At 41.2% G+C, this 17,229-nt stretch overlaps 1 protein-coding gene and 1 long non-coding RNA gene across 4 annotated transcripts in view; one reads left to right on the top strand and one right to left on the bottom strand.

Moving 5' to 3' along the window:
* stk32c (serine/threonine kinase 32C) overlaps positions 1 to 17,229 on the bottom strand; it is a 103,384-nt gene that overhangs the window by 81,407 nt on the left and 4,748 nt on the right. The window lies entirely within an intron of this gene.
* On the top strand, positions 13,437 to 17,194 carry LOC146695901 (uncharacterized). 2 transcript variants are annotated; one of them, XR_014923642.1, is made up of 3 exons: positions 13,437 to 13,568; positions 15,927 to 16,021; positions 16,138 to 17,194. It is a non-coding gene; the product is annotated as an uncharacterized LOC146695901 (long non-coding RNA). The 2 variants fall into 2 exon arrangements; XR_014923641.1 differs by lacking the exon at positions 13,437 to 13,568 and having other exon boundaries at positions 14,301 to 16,021.

Here is a 17,229-nt window from a genome sequence, read left to right as displayed (position 1 = left end):
TGTGGCCTAATGACATCAACACCCTATATCAGGTGTGCATAATTATTAGGCAACGTCCTTTCCTTTGGCAAAATGGGTCAAAAGAAGGACTTGACAGGCTCAGAAAAGTCAAAAATAGTGAGATATCTTGCAGAGGGATGCAGCAGTCTCAAAATTGCAAAGCTTCTGAAGCGTGATCATCGAACAATCAAGCGTTTCATTCAAAATAGTCAACAGGGTCGCAAGAAGCGTGTGGAAAAACCAAGGCACAAAATAACTGCCCATGAACTGAGAAAAGTCAAGCGTGCAGCTGCCAAGATGCCACTTGCCACCAGTTTGGCCATATTTCAGAGCTGCAACATCACTGGAGTGCCCAAAAGCACAAGGTGTGCAATACTCAGAGACATGGCCAAGGTAAGAAAGGCTGAAAGACGACCACCACTGAACAAGACACACAAGCTGAAACGTCAAGACTGGGCCAAGAAATATCTCAAGACTGGTTTTTCTAAGGTTTTATGGACTGATGAAATGAGAGTGAGTCTTGATGGGCCAGATGGATGGGCCCGTGGCTGGATTGGTAAAGGGCAGAGAGCTCCAGTCCGACTCAGACACCAGCAAGGTGGAGGTGGAGTACTGGTTTGGGCTGGTATCATCAAAGATGAGCTTGTGGGGCCTTTTCGGGTTGAGGATGGAGTCAAGCTCAACTCCCAGTCCTACTGCCAGTTTCTGGAAGACACCTTCTTCAAGCAGTGGTACAGGAAGAAGTCTGCATCCTTCAAGAAAAACATGATTTCCATGCAGGACAATGCTCCATCACACGCGTCCAAGTACTCCACAGCGTGGCTGGCAAGAAAGGGTATAAAAGAAGAAAAACTAATGACATGGCCTCCTTGTTCACCTGATCTGAACCCCATTGAGAACCTGTGGTCCATCATCAAATGTGAGATTTACAAGGAGGGAAAACAGTACACCTCTCTGAACAGTGTCTGGGAGGCTGTGGTTGCTGGTGCATGCAATGTTGATGGTGAACAGATCAAAACACTGACAGAATCCATGGATGGCAGGCTTTTGAGTGTCCTTGCAAAGAAAGGTGGCTATGTTGGTCGCTGATTTGTTTTTGTTTTGTTTTTGAATGTCAGAAATGTATATTTGTGAATGTGGAGATGTTATATTGGTTTCACTGGTAAAAATAAATAATTGAAATGGGTATATATTTGTTTTTTGTTAAGTTGCCTAATAATTATGCACAGTAATAGTCACCTGCACACACAGATATCCCCCTAAAATAGCTAAAACTAAAAACAAACTAAAAACTACTTCCAAAAACATTCAGCTTTGATATTAATGAGTTTTTTGGGTTCATTGAGAACATGGTTGTTGTTCAATAATAAAATTATTCCTCAAAAATACAACTTGCCTAATAATTCTGCACTCCCTGTATTTGGCTTTTAAAGTTGTATTCATCTTTAATACACAGAAAAACCCTATTTTCTTGAGCACCAATGGCTTTCAGGTTTCACCAAAACAAGGATCTTTCCAAACCTTAATCAAAGTGCTTTTGGTGTCGAAACCCAGCCACAGACAGGACTGAATTCTAACGCTGGTGTCTGTCTTCAGCAGTTGTGTCCTCTGTACCACAACCACTTCCTGCTAAGAGTTTAGCAGATGGTTTATGTTTTTAGATATCTAGGGTTTGAAATAAGCAATGGCATGATGGCCCCAGTAAAAAGGGTTATTTTAGGCGAGCTGACAGGCCAGTAACTGGCCCGTTTGGTGTGCTTCCACTAATCACAGCTACAAGCTGACCTATGAAGCAAACTGGCTTAAGCAGCTCTCCCTAATCAATTATTTCACATTAAGTAAAATAATTTTTCACACACACTGAACAAAATAATGGATTCATTCAATTTGAAGACAAAAACAAATGGTCTTTTTTATTTAAGCAGATTTCTTTGAATTTGAATTACCATCCAAAATGAAAAAAGCAAACAAATAAATAAATGTGAACTGAACTAAATGCACCACAGTCTGGAAAAAAGTGAGCTTTTATGGAGATGCAAACGTAATGAAAAGGAACGTGCCAGAAGGCAAAACGAGTCAGCGATTACAAGACAGAACACAGCACAACCATCAGATCTTAAATATCCTGGTTTAACAACTACTGGAGGCCAAAATTGTAACTGAAATTGAAATTTAATTAATTGCATATCAGAAATAAAGGACTCAAGTGAAAGTGTTTCACTGGCATTTGTGAATATTTTTTTTTGATGCATGCAGACAAACTTCAAATGTTTCATTGTCATTTCTAAATTTACTTCACAACTATGAAACTCAAATTCACCATGCACAGTAAACACATCTTTAAACATCACGAAACCAAATTAATTCGTTCCAGAGAGCTGATCCATACAGCTCCTTGATTCCTTTTGTCCTGTCCTCCTGCCCTCAAACCCTTCTCGGCACTTGGCTGCCCCTCCCAGAGCCTGGTTCTGTCTGAGGTTTCTTCCTGTTAAAATCTTAAGTCTCATATAAGACATCAGTGAAAGCGAAGCTCAAACTGTGGAATAAAGATTATACAGTGGATTTCAGTAGATTCCCAGCTGTGTGTATTCTCACTGAACCTGTGTTCAATCTATTATTTTCTGCATTTTCGTACAACTTTGTATTGTTAATGGCCTTAGGCACATTTTCATAGTTTTTACCACTTAGGAAACATCCTTTTCCAAAGTGTACATGTCTGCTAAGTTGTTTTCACTCTCTGGAATATCAGTACTGGGGTGCTTTTCAATAATATTCTTATTATTATTATTATATAATAAGGTACTTTTATTTGTTTCATTACTATGAGCTACAATGTCATTAATGAGGACACATGATGACATTTCCACAACAAAATGTGATTTCTGATGTTCTGATTTTCCTTTTGCATATTTCTCACACTGAAATGTTGGATATCATCAAAGCATTCTGATATTATAGAATGATAACCTGAGGAAACAGAAAATGCCGTTTTTAAATGGTTATTTCAATTATTACAGGAAGAAATGCTATGTTTTTCTGAGATGTGCAAGCCCAGGGTTCCTGCTGGGTCTGTGGATGTCAAAAAAAGCTTACTGCCGTGAGGACTGTGTGCGCCTGAGGCTGGGACATCTGCTGAACTGGACTTAGTGTGACGTATTACTCCTTGTACACTTAGGACAGACAGTGAAAATGTAGTGTGATGCTTAAAGAAGATTCAGAAGCTTAACTGCACTAATGTGGATTTAGATTTTTAGGTATTTGTATGGTGTGTAGCAGAATAACTGATGGAAAGTTATTCTCTGCTATAACAAATATCTGCTGACCTATTGATGAGCAGGGGTTATAAATTCTGAAACCAAGCCAGGAAACGGCAATTTTACCACAGTTCATGCTTTTTTTCTGCATTCTGATACTCATGTGTCCACAAGGCTGATAAAAGGTGATCGTTGAGGTAACGGGTAATGTTGGAGGTCTGATTTTATGTTATTTTCTGCTCTTCATGATGATGATGATGATGATGATATAAAAAAAAACAAAAAAAAAAACCAACAAGATGGTAAGCTTGTTGTTTCCAAGTGCTGTTGTTAGTAGAGCTGATCACCGTTGTAATCATGGCCAAAATAGGAAACTATGGTCAAAGCTAACAGATGAGAGCTTGAAATGGAAACATTAACAGTGAGCACAAAAGTCACAGCAGCAACCTCTGCATGATAGAACTGAATTGTGAAAATTAATATGGTAATCGTTTTGTCAAAAAATGTTAAATGATATCATCTTAGGCCAAGATGAAATGAATGCCACTGGCACTGACATTTCTACCGTGAAACAGGCTGCGTCTGTGCTTTTGAACTTCATATGGAGCTTTTTAAAAAAGCCTTTCAAAAACGGCTTTAATCAAAAATATTTCAAGTCACTGAAAGATGAGCTTTACTGATCTCACAAAAGTATTTAAGATGCTTTGCCAAGTTGGTGCTACTGGTCACGAGTTCAGCTACTGGTGAAGGGCAGGAGCTGTGCTCCTGTCTGTCTGCAGCACTAATGTTTGAAGTTGTGTGTCATCTGGAGGAGGCGACAATGTCGGCATCAGTAGTGTTGCAAATGAGTATTTAAGTAAGGTTATCAGTTTTTTCACAGGTCTACTGAGGACATATGCTGCCTACTGTAATGACAAAGAAATTGAAAGGTACTATAAGTATGAATTCTGCTAAAATCCTTACCAGCCATCATTAAACTACCAAAACAATAAAGCTTTTTGCTACCAACTACCAAGCATCCGAGCTGGAGGGGGTATGTGTTGCTGTGAGAGCAGATCCACTGTACAAACAGGAGTAGCATGCAAAGTCAAAGATAGCTACAGCCATCAAAAAGCTCCAAGTGGAAATCCTTCAAAGAAAACAAGAATGAGATCCTGTCTTAGTTCCAATAGTTACAGCTAAAACAAAAAAATTGGAAAACTGGAAAATATCTACCTCTTCCTAAAAATCAAGGAGCCATTGAGTTTTAAGTGTTAAATCTTCCACGGTGATTCTTGCAAACTGCATTTGTGCCTCAACAGAATGAAAAGCTTTACAAGCACAGCAACAGTAATGGAGGCACTTCATGACCAGTCGGCAACCCCCTGCTGTTGTTGTTGGGAGTTTTTTAAAGTACTTAACAAAAAGGAAAACACGTACACACTTTAAGAGTTTTTTTGCACACATCCAACCACTTTTCCTCCTTAAAACAATGGACATACACCTGACATACACCTGACATACACCTGACATACACCTGACATACACCTGACATAGAAACAATGCTCAGATTATCGGAAAACTGGTTTTAATTGGTTTCCATGGGCAATAACATTTGAGCTGGCTGCTAAACAGTATGCTGGAACTTAGTCACTGCACAGATGCCTCACAACAGACACAGTCAAATATAGCACACACACACACACACACACACACACACACACACACACACACTGTCTAAGTAATGAATTAAATAATGGGATTACAAACTACAGAGAGTTTACATCAGTCAGTCTGTCAGGCGACTTTGTGATTTGCGATTTGGTGTGCGGTTGCATGAGCAAGGGCACCGTGGAAATGTACTTAGAGTTTCAATAAGGTTTCCCCCAGAATTGGGCGGGAGAGTCCCGTTTCTGTCCCGTCTTTCATGAATTTAGCACAGCAATCGAAGCGGTGGGAATGAGCTGAATATTGAGCTGAAGTCAAATATTGAACTCCACAGACTCCTGCAAGGGTGCCCAGAGGTAACACTTTCTTGACTTTATTACATGCTCCTTTTATCAATTCTCGTCTTTCATCTCCCTGTGACAAAGAAGAGCGACTTCGGGGTCAACAACACAGCTCTGTGTACTCGCTCTCCTTGTACAGGTCGGGAAAGAGCAAATTCAGTGTTTAAAAAGACAGAGAAGAAAAACAGAACGAAAAGACAAAACTGTCAGCCGCTTTGACAGCCCGTTGCATTCCTCTTGTCCTAATCCGTCCTCCCCGCACAGACACATACACACACCTCGACAAGGAAGAGAGACCTTTATTCCCCCTGTTGCCACCTCAGCATCAAGCTGAGCTCATCTCTTTGATGACTCCTTGGCTCAGGCAACCGGGCTGCTACAACTGTCATCGCCTGCGCATCACCTGAAGCAAACAAGATTACATAAGACCAGAGCAAGGGACAAAACAAGGCTGCTTTTATGAGCCCGTCTCCAGCAAAGAGGTCTCATCTTTAATGAAAAAGCAACCGTCTGGGAAAAGGTGACATGTAACGTTACAGTATGAGCTTAGAAATCCTTCTTGGTGGAGCCTACTTTGGGAAAAGTGCAAGTGTCAATAAATGAGAGCTGAAGTCCAGATATCGTTCATGCCGGCTCATTGTTAACAGCGTCCCGGCCTGGCGAGACGATTAAAGACGCCAAAGCTACTGCTAAAGGTATTAGTAACACCAGCAATTTTCCTACTATGACGAGTCAAAACGCTGCGAAAAAGGTCGACTGAGAGCTGTCAACGCGAACATCAGGTGCAGACAGCCGCACGTAAAAACACTGTTAGATGTGACACGCACAAGCAGTCCATCGTTGTTAACATAAGTGGAGCCAGCTATGCAACTGCAACTAAAAAACACAGAAAACAAACAATCAAAAAAAAAATATATATATATATATCATGGCAGCACAAGAACAAGCTCTGAGTACAAGATCCATAGAGGCTGGGGTCTATCGCACCAGGCAAGACCCCAGGTGCAGGCTGTGTAAAGATGCCCCAGAGACAATCCAGCACATAACAGCAGGGTGCAAGATGCTAGCAGGCAAGGCATACATGGAACGCCATAACCAAGTGGCCGGCATAGTGTACAGGAACATCTGTGCCGAGTATAAACTGGAAGTCCCGAGGTCAAAATGGGAGATGCCCCCAAGGGTGGTGGAGAATGACTGAGCTAAGATCCTGTGGGACTTCCAGATACAGACGGACAAAATGGTGGTGGCTAACCAACCGGACATAGTGGTGGTAGACAAACAGAAGAAGACGGCCGTAGTGATCGATGTAGCGGTTCCGAATGACAGCAATATCAGGAAGAAGGAACACGAGAAGCTGGAGAAATACCAAGGGCTCAGAGAAGAGCTCGAGAGGATGTGGAGGGTGAAGGTAACGGTGGTCCCCGTGGTAATCGGAGCACTAGGTGCGGTGACTCCCAAGCTAGGCGAGTGGCTCCAGCAGATCCCGGGAATAACATCGGAGATCTCTGTCCAGAAGAGCGCAGTCCTGGGAACAGCTAAGATACTGCGCAGGACCCTCAAGCTCCCAGGCCTCTGGTAGAGGACCCGAGCTTGAAGGATAAACCGCCCGCAGGGGCGTGCTGGGTGTTTTATATATATATATATATATATATATATATATTAGGGGTGCAACGATATTCGTATCGATATTGAACCGTTCGATACAGTGCTTTCGGTTCGGTACGCATATGTATCGAACAATACAACATTTGTAATTTATTTTATCAACTTTCCTTCTGAAGATGCTGTCTGTGTTGAGCGCTCAGTATATCTGCGTTCGACTACTCCGCCTAGGCTGCACTGTCGAGCGCAGATCCACTGAGCGCTCAACACAGACAGCATAGTCAGAAGGAAGAGCGCAGGGCAAGCTAGCAAGACAGAAGTTAAGCTCTCTTTGCAACATGGACCTCTCTCACCCTCATTCAGATCTGGTGTTTGGAATTATTTTGGTTTTCATGTGACTTATGACCCTGAAGGTAAGCGAGTCATGGACTAAAGTAAAACAGTATGTTGGATGTGCCACGCAATGCTCAATTACATGGGTGGGAACTAGTGTGTTAGCGCAGTTAGCTCGTTAACGTGTTGGCCGTCTAGCCCCATGCACGGGGCGATCGGCGGTAGCTCGTTAACGGAGATTTGCCGTGTTGTGGCGTTAAGGTCATTTCAACGAGATTAACCTGAAAGCACTAGTGGGAACACAACGAATATGACTGCACATTTACGCCGACATCATCCTAGTGCAAAGACCAAAACAACAAGCATGCTACTAACTTTAGCCGAGTCATTTAGACAGCTGTTAGCACATGATTCTCCTTATGCTGCTGAGAATATAGCCCAGAAGAAGCGGATAGTATAGCTTTTATTTTGGAAAGAGACATTTCTCTGTAATAAACTCTCTTTTCCAAAGATGAGTGATTCCTCAATCAGATACAGGGCTTGCAATATCGCTAGCCCGACGTCCTGGGGCTAGCGATTTTTTCAGTCGGATTACCAAAATCTATCTCTTCCCTGCCCGTCGGGCTATTGTAGGAAAAATATATGTCAATGCTTTTGCATTCTTTCAGAAATGTAGCTGGGTAATTATGTCATTGGCATCGGTGAGCCACTGTCAATATGTGACATATTGAAATCGCGTTTGAATTTGCGCTTGTTTTTTTGCTTTCACTTTGCAATCGCGCGAACTGTGTATAGAGAGCGACAGCACTGATCTGTGAGTGATGATAATTTGTGCACCAATTCCTCTGACATCGTCTTATTAATCGTTAGCTTACTATGCAAACATGACAAGTGAAATCTCCCGCAGCTTAAACATGTGAGAGGTTGATCGCGCAGAGAATCGCTGAGCTTATGTGAGTCCGTGTGTAAAAGCAGCAGAATATATATTTTAGTTCTGCTGAGCCAAATAAGACAGGTCAGGGTGAAGAAGTGACAGCCAAAGAAAAGCTTACCACAAAACGGAGAAGTTATGACAAATGAGACTATAAGGCAAAAAGAAAGTGCAGCTTTATGGTTTCATGGACAAAAGAATTTCTGTGGCTGCAATATGACGAGCTAAATAACCAGGGCTGCACATAAGTGGTCCGCAGGTGCGCATTCGCTGTCAAAATAAAAAACGCGCACAAGGGTTAGGGTTAAATTTAAAAACTGTACTTTTGAGTTAAAATATATATTTATAATTTTAATAAATGACAAATTAAAAAGGCATGAACATTTTTTTTTGTATCGAAAAAATATCGAACCGTGACCGTATATATATATATATATATAACCACATCTTAATGTGACAGATTCTATTCATATAGTGTAATAATATAATCACGTAATGGCAATAAATGTGGTCTAAATTGGTCATTTTTTTCTACACTTAATGGACAAAATACTGGGCCGTGTGGACATTACACCCACAGAAGCTTTTATGACATCCCATCCTAAATCCACAGTTATCAATATGGAGCTGGTTCCCCATTGCAATAGCAGCTCTCACTCTTCTTGGAAAGTCTTTATACAAGATTCCCGAGTGCGTTTGTGGGAATTTTTGTCCATTCATCCAGATAGCATTTACGAGGTCAGACGATGATGTAGACTTGGCTTGCGATCTCTAGTTTTAGTTACTTTACCAAACTCATCAAACTGTGTCTTTACTCTGGAACAGAGTCATCCTGCATCGGCCGTGAATGCCATGAAGGCCCTGGAACACAGTTATTATGCTGATGTTAATGCCGGGTTTAGTAATAGGCAATTATTAATTCAGAGAGAGAGCTGGCGACTTACCATCAGTGCTCTGTACCTTTACATGGTCTGACACTTTGTAGCTGAGCTGCTGTGGTTCCTGAATACACTCGACTAATTTTTAGAGATCAGCTTCAAGAAATTAATCAAGCGTAACATTCGACCACTAAACCTAAATTTTTGTTCAGGAATTCGTGGATAACAGCAGTTTTATATTTTTACATTTATTTTACGGAGCTTGCACTCTCTGCTGGATTAACCATTACAGATACATAAAAAATTATTTTGGGAATTACCAGTAGTGTTAATTTTAGGCAGCAGTGGCATAAACCCTTACACAAGGTGGTGGTGTGATGAATTTGTTAAACACTGCAAGTACAGCTAGTTTGTGACAAATACATAGCAGAGCTGTGAGGCTCTTGCAACAGAGTCTTGCAGACTGCTGATGGTAATGCTCGCTCTGCTCTGCAGCCTCAGTGAGTTCTGATTAGATTAACCATCCAACTGCAATCCAAGATGCTGGAGTTTGAGTCCATCTAAGCCTGGGACAAGACATTCACTGGAGGGGCAGCTAAATGAGATGCAGGACAGCCACAGCAAGGAAAAACAGTGAAAAGCTAGTCAGCCGCGACTGGACTTTCAAAATAAGAGCAAGGCGATTGTTGATAAGTAAACTTATGTTAGATGGCATCAGTCTCTCAGGATTTTTTTTTGTTTTTGTTTTTAAATAAATGCTACAATGAGTTATGTTGGCACCTGTGTGATCCCTTCATTCCACGTTTCCTTGTGAATACATAGTAGTAGTTTGGAAATAAACTGATGTATGCATTTAATGATGGCCAGCCAAGAGATTAATTCAGTCTGAATACTACATGCTGAACAATGTCCGTGCTCAGCAGTCAGAAGACACTGCAATATGACCAGGACAGTCTTCCCACATCTTGCGTAACTTACTGCTGAGGCCACTGTGGCAAGAGGCCAGTAGCTGCAGGCAGCCATGAAGTTGAGTGGAATAAAAAGACAGTGAGAGAAATTGAGAGTCTGCAACAGAGATGAAACAAAGTGAGCGCCTCAGTATTCAGCGCAAATAATCAGCCATCCCTCCCTGCATCTATCTTTATCCTAAACCAAATCTGCTTTCAGTGCCTCGTGCATTTATCCTTGATGGAAAAAGAAGCTACAGACGTGCGAGCGTGCACGTGCACACACACACACACAGACACACACGCGCATCAAAAAAAGTTCAGTGTCCACAGAAGTGGAAATTTGCCTGTGGCTTTACATGAATGATCAAACGGATACAACAATATAACACCACCACAAACAGACAACACAATTAACAGCATGTTCTGCAGTCATAATCACGAACGCAGTTTAAAGACTTTGTAGATGCTCCGGAGCGAAAATAACAAGTTCACCAACTCCGTGCTGACGCTGAACTGAAACAGGCATTTGCCAGTTCTGCACTTTTTCCCCCCGAGTACTGTAGCGCATTCACAACAAGTGTCCTCTTTCAAAGCTACTCAGACTAGTTGAATGCTCCCAGTTCACACGAGGACTTGGAGAGAGTGAATTGAGTCATTGTCTAGAGCCTGGCCAGCTGTCAGCTCCTACTGACTCAACAACTTTTACAGCAATTACCCATTCTAGATGCTGTTGGTTCATTCAGCTATTATTGTTTCAATCTGATTTGCTTCATTAATTGACTTAAAATCTTTAATATTCCCATGGTGTAGTGGGTAACGCATTCACCTAATACAAAAAGGATTCAGCCAAAAGTAGCTTATTCTACTTAAAGTCTTTGTTTTTCTGATAAACAATGGCTTCAAACTGTCATATTTGGATTCTGAATAACTGACACATTTTTTTTTAAATCCAGTAAACAATACAAAAAATATATAACACCAGCATGTTTGTGTGAATGTCTACGTCTTGGCTAAATCTAAAGCTGCGATTTTAATGCTTGAGGTGTTGCAGTTTTTTCCACATGCAGACTTTACTTAGCCAAGCCGCCCAGTTATATTAATTCAATTCAGTTCAATTTTATTTATATAGTGTCAAAACACAACAATAGTCATCTCAAGGTGCTTTATATTATAAATAAATACCCTAAAATAATAGAGAGAAAACCCCGACAATCAGACCACCCCCTGTGTGCAAAAACACTGAGAGAGTGGGAAAGAAAAAAATCCCCTTTAACAGGAAGAAACCTTGAGCAGAAACAACCTGCAGCCATCTGCTGTGGATTTGGGTATTATTGGGTACCTAAATATATTTAACAACTCCTTTGAGTACTTTTACTTTATGTTTTCATCTCTCCAAAACAACTTTCAGCAATCTGTTTACATCTTATTACATCCCATTTTGAAAGTTCAGTAGCTGTTAAACCAGTTAGTCCCAAACATTCAACAGGATCTGAGAGACTCCACTGTCTCGGGCTATTTGGTGTTCAAGGTACCTTGGTGTTCATCTGAACAATAGACTGGACTGGACTCATAACTCAGACGCCCTCTACAGGAAAGGGCAGAGCAGGCTGTACCTGCTGCGGAGACTCAGGTCGTTTGGAGTGGAGGGCCCACTCCTGAAGAAATTCTATGACTCTGTTGTGGCTTCTGCTATCTTTTATGGTGTGGTCTGCTGGGGCGGCAGCATCTCTGCTGGGGACAGGAAGAGACTGAACAGGATGATCCGAAGGGCCAGCTCTGTTCTAGGATGCCCTCTGGACCCAGTGGAGGTGGTGAGTGACAGGAGAACGGCGGCTAAGCTGTCATCCCTGTTGGACAACGTCTCCCACCCCATGCAGCAGACTGTGACAGCACTGAGCAGCTCCTTCAGTGGGAGACTGCGGCACCCACGGTGTGGGACGGAGAGATTTCGCAGGTCTTTCCTCCCCACTGCTGTCAGACTCCATAATAAAGACTTTAACTGATCAAGCACACACATCCATACATATGCAATAATACTAAGTGCAATAATCCTTTCTGTCATCGTTGTATTTTACTCAGTTGTATATAGTATTTGTATTTGTATTCTATTTTTATCTTATTGTATATTTATTTTATTTTATTCTACTGTATATAGTATTTTATTTTATTCTATTCTGTACAGTTGTGTACTGTATTTATTCTTATTGTATTCTAATTTTTGCCTCATAACTTTTGCACTGTCCACTTCCTGCTGTGACAAAACAAATTTCCCACGTGTGGGACTAATAAAGGTTATCTTATCTTATCTTATTTATAGCGATGATGTTCAGCTGGCTGGAGAGACACTCTAAGCAGACCCTGCAGCAGGAGGTGAGGAGTACCGCCTCGCCCAGCTTACCAAAGATGAAGAGCACGAGGACTACCAGCTACATTTCAGCTACAGTGGAGCCGGCATTCAACCAGAGCATGAGAGACTCACTGAAGAGAGAGCTCATGAAACTGCTCAGTTATTTATGGTTGATTTAAAAAAGCATGTGCACCTCCTTTCATGGCACACTTTCACACACATCTCCACAGAATATAAATCTGTGAGAAATCCCGTGTCTGAGGCAGGCTCAGCAATTCCCCAAGCTTTATGCCAAGCAGAGATAACTGGGCTGAGGGCGGTATCAATCTTCTCATCTAACTCTTGGCAAGAAACCAAATTATCGCCATTTTCCAAAATGTCAAACTTTTACTTTACAACTTCACGAGCCTAGCAGGTTGGCAAGGACAAGTTTCGAATTTAACAAGTTCTGCATGCTCATGAATAAGAAAGACTGCTCTCAAATGGTGATAAAATGCATGATTAAATGTCTGACGGAGCAGACTCCATCACCATTTCTCCAAACATCGACTTCTCTTATTTTTTCCTCACACTCTCTGCTGTTGTTAAAGAGCATTCGAGCGAGTCGCAAACTAGCAGGATGTGCACCTCAATCAATTCCACAGGCTCCCTTTGCTAATCAAACTACCTGCCAGAAAAGCCCTTCTGGCAGCTACGCTTCGACATCAACCTGACCGCCTGATTATGTTTGCAGCCTTCTGAGCCAAAAGCTGCTCTAATATTACTGCCTAATGTATGCCATATGCTGTTTTCCAAGAAGCCAAAGGGATACTGTTTCTAAGAGACCTGACAGGCAGCAAGAGACATCTATATGGAATCAGAACGATGCCACCTTGAAACGAAACCGAAAAATGGATTGAAACCGAAAAAAAATATTGTAACTGAAATAAATGTACTGAAAAATCTTGTATTGAAATCGAAAAAAAAATTGATAGTGAAAAACAATTAATTGAAACTGTAATTTTTTTGTTTTCGCTTACAATTTTTTTTTTTCGGTTTCAATCCATTTTTTTTCGGTTTCAAACCATTTTTCGGTTTCAAACCATTTTTCAGTTTCAAACCATTTTTCAGTTTCAATCTGCTGGCACTGTTTTGGCGTCCGGGGGCGCGCTGGGGGGACGGGGTTTCCGGCCCGCATGTATTTGCATATATTATAGAGGCCACTAGTGCTGACCAAGCTGCCATCTTTCTCTCTTCCCGTCTTTCAATGGCTGCTTCAATTTCAGCTTGAACTTCCAAACCGCAAGTAAGTAATCATTTTTTGTCATCTTTTCTTGCTGTCCCACTGGGCTGGACATTAGTTTAGTTTTTTTAGCTACATCTGGTGAAGTTGTGGTAAAATGCTGGTATTAGCCTATTCGTCGTAGCAAGCTAGCCTGAAGCTAATATTTGCTAAATTTAGGGACACCCATGTCTCTTCAGGAGTTGGAGGCCGGTGTTCTAGGAGCGGATCTCAGGATCTCAACAGGCAGTGTTGGGCAGTAATCAATCAATCAATCAATCTTTATTTATAAAGCACTTTTCATACAAAAAAAAATGTAGCACAAAGTGCTTTACATAGTTAAAAGCAGCCCACCCCACCCTCCAACTCACTCCCCACACTCTCATTAACATAAATGATGTGAATACACACATATCCCCCCCCCCCCCCCACACACACACACACACACACGCGCACACTTAAAGAGTAAAAATTGGGCTGGGCTCGCATGAGCCAAGTGAGGAAACACTATAACAGGGAGCCGTCTGCACCGGGAGCCGGTCACAGACCGCAGCCTCCAGGCTGGGCACACAGCAGGAGGGAGGCAAAGGAGCCCCCCAGCCAGGCTGAGAGGACCCCCAGAGACCCAGCAGCCACAGTCGATCACAGCCCCGGTGCAGAGAGCGCCCTCTGAGGAAACACTGGAGATATGACACAATAGGCTATATACAGGATAAAATGATAAAATAAATAAGAACAGGATACAATATAAATATAAATATAAATAGAGTAAGAAGGTTAAAAAATGAATAAGAATAAAATCAATAAATATTAGGTAAAGTCTAAATTAATAATAGAATAACAGGATAGAATAAATAAGCATAAAATAAATAAACGCTAAGTAAAAGCTAAATTAAAAAGGTGGGTCTTGAGCCTGTTCTTAAAAACATGTATGTTCTCTGCGGCCCTGAGCTCCTCCGGCAGGCTGTTCCACAGACGAGGACCATACCACTGAAAAGCTGCCTCTCCGTGAGTATGTGTCCTGACTTTAGGAACGATTAAAAGGCCAGTACCAGAGGACCTCAGGGTCCGTGAGGGTTCGTATGGTAAAAGCAGATCTGAGAGATAAGAAGGCCCAAGACCATTAAGACATTTAAAAACCAATAAAAGAACTTTAAAATCGATCCTGAAACACACGGGGAGCCAGTGCAGCGATTCTAAAACCGGTGCAATGTGGGCCCGCCCTCTGGTCTTCGTCAGCACACGAGCTGCCGAGTTTTGCAAAAGTTGTAAAGTTGAAATATTCTTCTTAGGAAGACCAGAGAGCAGGGCATTACAGTAATCAATGCGACTGGTAATAAAAGCATGCATCAGCATCTCTGTGTTGGCCCGAGAGAGAATAGGGCGGACTCTGGCTATATTTTTTAGATGATAAAATCCAATTTTGGTTACATGTAACCAATACATGTAACATAATACATGCACCGGCGTTACGTATTTAAAATACAAAATATGAGTAAATGTATCCGTTACAATTACTGTTCAATAGGTGATATTGAGAATACAGTTAGTTTGTTGAAATAAATGGATTACATGGCGGTATTTACCTGTTTCATATGTTAGGCTATGGTCTCTCTATTTTTGGTAATTCCACGCCGGTGGAAACCCAAACAAAACACGCAATAAGAGCCTCTAAAAATTATTATACAAAAATGATTTAATATGAAGGCAATAGCAGAGTGTTACAGGCATCGCCCTAAACAATGTAGCCTCATGGGCAGTGTAGTCCGTGCTGCAGGGAGAATGGACTGCCATACCCGTTATGTGTCTGTGAGCGAGGAGGGAGAAAAAGGAGAAGTACAGCTGTCACGGAGCAGAAACGGGAGCTGGAAGCATGTAAATATAATAATAACCACTAAAGCCAAAAAGAGTGCCTGACGAGCCCAGCTGCAAGTAAGCTATTAGGACTCGACTGTACACTGTGTTCGTGTTTTCCTCCGAAACAATAAGCAGCCTTTCAACGCCTCTCTCTGTCTCTCGCTAGCAAACTTGACCCAGACAACAAAGTAAAGCTAGTTTTCAGCTATGAGCCCGACACGAACCGGACGTATTAGCCAGAGGTCCCTTTACTACGGTTCGGAGCCGCTGACCTGTTTTATATACGCGCTGAATAGTTTTCTACACGAGATCGCTGCAGCCTTACCTAATGTCCACCTACTGTTACTCATTTATATTAAGATTTTAACATCTAGTTGGTGTTGGTATGGCGAGTAGCCTTCAGTAATAGTAATAAATCACACAGCAATAGTACATTCATGTAGTTGTAAAGTATTCAGAATACATTACTTCTATAATCTTTGGTGGAATACATTTTAAAATTAACCTTCCCAACACTGTCAACAGGTTAGCACCTCATACCACAGTGCAGCAAAGCAGTCTCATGAGCGCTGGGAAGGAGGAGCCCAGAGCCCAAAACAGACAGTGCAGGAGATGACAAGGTTAGTAATTGTATGGTGAAAATTATACTTTATCTTGATTGGCAAAAGAAAAGTAAATACAAAATCTGCTTCTCACATATAGGGCATTTCCAAAACTTCAATTTCTTTCATTACAGCTGTCCTGTGCCAGAAGTTCTGTTGACCCACAGTGAGAGGCATCATTTCAGAAACACCAGGAAGACTGAAACTCATCGCCGGGATCAAGCAGGGCTCGTGATCTTCACCAGCAGCTCCCTCACAAGAAGGATAAACCCAGCATTTCATGAACACTGATGGAGACCTTTGCTTTGTGTAATGTTAGAAGTACTCAGATAATCCTCAGAGGGTCTGGACTTTTACATAATATAATAGAATAGAATTCAACTTTGTTGTCATTGCACATGCACAGGTACAGGGCAACGAAATGCAGTTTGCATCCATCCAGAAGTGCTTTAGCCATGATATAGATATATTAGCAATAGTATAGATATGTAAGTATATTACAGAAATGGGTCTATTATGGTGTGTTACAATGTACACGGTATGAAGTATGTTGTGAATATTCTATAACTATAAGTATGTACAGGCTGTAGTGAGTACAAACTATGTACAGGATATAAATATGAAAAACTACAGAAATCTGAGATATACAGTTATACAGAAATGTGAACTATGCAAATTATAAACAGTTGTAGGATTAAAAATCATATGTACAGAATGATTATTTACACAGAACTATACAGTAGTGCAGTTAAGTAATAGCTATAAGCTATAGTAATATCTTTAAGTCCTGTAGAAAGTTAAATATATGTTGTGCTCACTGGTTACTCTGGTATGAATGACTCTGAATTACTTTATGATAAATAACACTATTGTCAAAAAACAGTGAAAGAATTCCAGATCACAAGTTTTTAGTTCAAATACAAGTAACAACCTTTGACTTTAATCAGGTTTTATTTAATTGTGTCAGAGAAAACATCACGTGCTTTTCATGTAGCTGAGTACATTCAGTGTTTAAAACAGAAGTTGTGCAGGTCTGAGATCAGCAGTTTTCTGAAACACCAAACTGAGGTCCTGTTAATGCTGATGTATAGTGACACAGTTACAGGGGTGATTAATCCTTTTGACTTTTTGTCTTTAAATTTATCAATAAAACAGCTGCAGCTTTCACTGACAGCACATGTGGTACTTTAACCTTTGTACTGTTTTCTTCAGTTAATTTTGGAGTT

This window comes from Copadichromis virginalis, linkage group LG13, assembly GCF_057382275.1.
Source record: "Copadichromis virginalis isolate Kocher_CV1m ecotype Utaka linkage group LG13, C_Virginalis_male_GT1.1, whole genome shotgun sequence".
In the NCBI taxonomy this organism is placed as follows: domain Eukaryota; kingdom Metazoa; phylum Chordata; class Actinopteri; order Cichliformes; family Cichlidae; genus Copadichromis; species Copadichromis virginalis.
Note: the sequence above shows the minus strand (reverse complement) of the source record. Positions and strands in the feature narration are given on the sequence as shown.